General features: G+C 53.4%; 1 protein-coding gene across 1 annotated transcript in view; it reads left to right on the forward strand.

The window, feature by feature from the left end:
• Positions 1 to 4,758, forward strand: part of RELT (RELT TNF receptor) — a 9,353-nt gene that overhangs the window by 3,889 nt on the left and 706 nt on the right. The gene's annotated exons all lie outside the window — the stretch shown is intronic.

A 4,758-nucleotide genomic window follows, 5' to 3' on the forward strand; every position in this document is an offset into this window, starting at 1 on the left:
TGGCACTCAGTGCTCTGGGCTGGGGGACAAGGTGGGCATCAGGCACAGGGGGGACTTGGTGATCCCAGAGGGCTTTTCCAGCCCCGGTGAACCTGGGATTCCGTGTGTTCACACCCACACACGTGTTCAGCCCCGCACACGTGCACGTGGAGCTCTGTACGTGTGCCCCCCTCACCCGTGGTCCATCCCTTGTCCTCCACAGGTGGCTCCTGGCCCGGGGGTGGCCTCGGGGGGGCAGTGACACCCACACAGACCCCTGGAGGACACAGGGCGTTGTGTGAGGCCAGTCCCACTCAGAGCCACGAGGAGCTGGAGGTGCAGCTCAGCCTCTGCTCCTGCCACCGAGGTGTCCAGTGGCAGCACAGCAAATCCAAGGTCCTGCTCAGGTGGTGGGAAGGATTCCCCGTGCCGAGGTCCAGCGTGGCAGCCTGACGGACACGATCGCTGGGAGCCACGGCACAGCTCCACTGGGAGCCACTGGATGACGTCCATGGTCACCTCCTGGGTCTCTTGAGCTGAAGCCCCTCCAGGACCACCACAAGCTCCTGATTTCCCTCCATCACCAGCTGCCAGGATAACAACAGTCACTGGATCACGGGATAACTCCCACCTCGCCAACAACCCCACTGGGCATGGATTGCTCTGGGCAAAGCTGGTCTCCTGCCTCCACCCACCCTCTATCTGAAGTCTCCATCAGCCCAGGAGAACACGGTGGGGATGCTCCCCATGAAGGCCACACACTTCACTTCCCACAGGAGCTGTTTCTATAGGATCACATTGGGATCATCGGGACAACCCACCCAAGGTTGGGCTGGAGACCATCAAGCTCCACCATTGCCCCAGCAAAGGGTTCATGGCCCACCCCATTCACTCCCCCCACCACCTCCCTGTGCCAAAAAAAAAAAACCACCCTGACCACCAAACCCCATCGGGCTTCTTTTATTTATTTATTTCCTTTTTTTATTATTATTTTTTTTTATTATTGACTTTTTTTTTTTTGGAAACATTTTCATCGTTCTCGAATGTTCTACATCTGACAGGAAACATCGGACAGTTACAAACTCTTGGCTGGGATCTGTCAGGGAGATCACAAAACCTGATCTTCAGAACCAAAACCAGAACAGAAAACAAACAGGAAAACAACCCCGAATTCCAGATGGACAAACTGAGACTTGGGGGGGGGCTCTCCAGGGCAGCAGCTCCAGGCCATGTTCCGTCCACACCTTGGAGGCTTGGAAGACGTGGTTACTCTTGGGTTTAAATCCTTTTTCTTTTGGTATTTTTTGGGGGATTTTTTTTTTGTATTTATTTTTGTTTAAAAGATCCAATAATATTTAAAACCGAGCTGGTCTGGAGGTCAACGTGAATTAAAATTAATTACAAAATGAATGACATAAAAAGAGGGGGAGGAGCCCACGTGGGTTTGCTCCGTGCTCTGGGAATGGGAGGGCTTGGATGTGATCCTGGATCCCACTGCCTCATTTTCCCTCCCTCACCATGCTTCCCGATGGATCCCGACCCTACAAATCCCTTCCCTTATCCCAAACCCCTAGGAAAACTCCCCAGCTCCATCCCTTGCAGGAGGACACAGGGAGGCTGCAGATGGCCTTGTTGCATCAAGATTATTCCCTACAAACAGCCCAACTGAGCGTTTCCAAATGGGAATTCCTGCCCTTAGACCACAGATTTTCCTATTCCTGCTTTGCCAACATTCCCACAAATTACTGGAGAATCTACGAGTGCAACACGCCACAAAAACGCCTTTTCCAAGCCTCCCAAGCTCCATAAAAGGGTTTAATTTCTTTTTTCTTTTTTTCCCTATGGGAATGCCAGCACACGGAAGAGAATATCTGAAAGCTGCTCCTGCCTCAGGAGCTCCTGGCAAAGCCAAGGGAAGGTGGGCAGAGGGTCACCACGTTTTGGGAACGACAGTTGGAGGGCCTGAAAATACTGGCAATTAAAAAATAAGCCCAAATTCCCCCCAAAACCCCCTGGATTTATGGGTATCCAGCGGCTCTTATTGCTCTTGTTGGCTGGTTGGATTTTCCTATCAAAAATAAAGCCCCAAATGTGGGTTTTCCACCCCCCTAAAAAAAGCAAGATCCGATTTCACGCCCTCCAGCTGGGAACCACGTCATCCCAAACTCCCTGGGGGAATGCAGGGCATGGCAAACAGGGTGGGAGGGGGCTCTGGAAAGGACCATATTCCGGTGGCTGTGGGAAAACCTGATCCTCTGAACATCCACCATTAAAGCAAACCCCTTAAATTTTAACACTTCAAGGTAATTCCATCCTGGAACTGCAAAAACTGGGTTATTCATTATCCATAAAATCCAGGAGCAAATCCTTGCCTGGAGGGCTCAGCCACTTGGAGGCGTGAAGGGTTTGGGCTCCAAGGCGGGGGGTGTCACCACCAGGACTAATATTCCTATTTTTCCCCCCAAATCTCACACTAGAGCTGGTGTTTTAAAGCCAAGATAAAGGCAGGGATGAGTTAATGGTGGGAACATCGGGGTTGGGAGTTATTTTCCCTCCTCTTTAGCTGGAATTTTAATTTCAGACACTTCCCTGGATGGTTTAACCCCTCCTGCTCTTCCCCACTAATCCCGGGGCGATGGAAAACCCTTTTCCATAATCAACATCAGCAAAGCTGAAATATTTGGGAAGCTGGTGGCCCCCCAGCACTGTCCCCACCCAGGGGAGGCTGTGACCTCCCCAGGACCTTCCCTCAAGCCATGGAGAGGAGGAGCCCAAGGAGAGGGCTTGGGATCAAGGGAAGGGCAGGAGCGTCTCCCCACCAGCACAGCCCCACAGAGCCGCCTCGGGAAGGAGCTTCCCAAGCCTGGCACTGCGTGGAGGCCCCAGAGCCAAGTGGTGGCCCCAGAGCCATGTGGTGGCCCTGGAGCCACGTGGTGGCCCAAGCCTAACCCAGCCCTGGGTACCAAAGGTCCTCAGTGAAGCCTCTGGCCCAAGAGGTGCCAAATATTTCCCCTCCCCACACTCGGCTGAGTTAATGAGGATTTCTGCCTGGGAATAACAGGGTGAGGAGCTGCTCTTGATCTACTCAAAGGGGTTCAAACCCAACTGCCCATCTGAGTGGGAACACTGGGTGACCCTCCGTGTTCAACTCCTGGAGCTTCCTCCCCACTTTTAGTGTTCTTTCCTTTCAGGAGAAAGCCCAACAACTCCTTCCCAGCCATGGACCGAAATTTTAGGGGTTGTCCCTAAAGTCCTGAAGGGTGTCTGGGATAGTGGGAGGGTGGTGCCTGCTGGGAAGGGTCCTCTGCACAGCCTGGGCTCTGATCACAAAGCTTGTTGGACCCTTTTCTCCTTCTCCTTTCCTTCCCGAAGTGCAGCCCAAGGGTGCACTTTCCCCAGCCCACAGGGATGTCCCCTTGAGCTTGGGGAGGTCAACCAGAGCTTTGCTCCGGATTTCCATTAAAAATCCAGCAGCACTTCCATTAAAAACCAGCAGAACCAACCAAACAACCCCCCACAGAGGTGCTGCTTCCAACACCCAACCCGACAGAGCAAACAGTGGCTGGAAAAGTCCTCCTGGATCCCTAAGCTTCTTCCTCCCCATCTGGTTCACACTCAAGGAGCTCCAGGAGCTCCTCCCAGTGGCAGCAGAAGCCAAGATGGGAGACACCACCCAAAGCAACAAGAACAGGTCACCTTCTCTTCCAAAAAGCTCTCCAGCCTGACCTCTACACCACCATGGAGGGTCCAGGTGAGCCTCCAGAGCCCTCAGGTCCATCAGGAGACGTGATCCAGGCACGACCAAAGCGGAGCACCCAACACTGACTCAACACCACACACGGGTCAGAAACCCGAGGCAGGCAGTGCCCTGAGGGATTCCCATCCCCAGCTCCAAACCTGACCTCTCCAAAGGCTCTGGATTTGACAGCCTCAAAGCCCAAGGAGCAGGAGAGTTGCCAACAGGGAACACTTTTGGCACGTTGAGGGAAAAACCAAAACCCAACCAAGTGTTTTGCCTTGGAAAAGAGAAATAAATAAGCAAAGCCTCATTTCTAAACTGGGTTTAGTGAGAAGGGTTTAAAAATAAACTGGCCACAAGTTGCCTGCAAACACAAACTCCCTCTGCTGCTCTCGAGACAATGTATTGCTCTACTGGGACACCCCAAGGTGGGACATCTTCGTGTCCTTGTGTCCCTGGCTGAGCCAAACCCCCCAAAATCCCCCTGGTGCCCACAGCCTGGTGCGACCTCCGTCCCCCACCCTGCCCCATGTCACCTGGGGATCCCTTCCCTGCTCCCACCTTTGCTTCCCGGGAGGAAGGCGACGTGTTTATTGCTATTGCTTCCTCTCCTCCCACATCTCCCCTGGCAGAGCAGCCAGAATTCCCACCCCTTCTGGCCCTTCTCCACGGTGCTGGTGTTTGTGCTTGGATGGACATTTCTCCTGGAAGTCTCAGAGCCCAAGGTTGAGGGGGCACCTCAACCCTCAAGTTTGCTCTCAGCCCTGCCAGTGACACGGGTGGAGGGTGAAGCCACCCACCTTCCCCTCACCCTGCCTTGAAGACTCGTCTCCATCAACCAGACGCCCTTTTCCCACACCACCATGCTCTGGAGAAGCTCTTCAGACCAACTCCTGGATCTAGACAAGCTCTTTAGACCAACCTTGGACCTGGAGAAGCTCTTCAGAACAAACACTGTACTCAGAGAAGCTCTTCAGGCCAACCTTGGATCTAGAGAAGCTCTTCAGACCAACCCCTGAACTCAGAGCTCTCCAGACCAA

This window comes from Manacus vitellinus, unplaced genomic scaffold (genome assembly GCF_001715985.3).
Source record: "Manacus vitellinus isolate BGI_N305 unplaced genomic scaffold, ASM171598v3 scaffold_35_pilon, whole genome shotgun sequence".
NCBI lineage: Eukaryota > Metazoa > Chordata > Aves > Passeriformes > Pipridae > Manacus > Manacus vitellinus.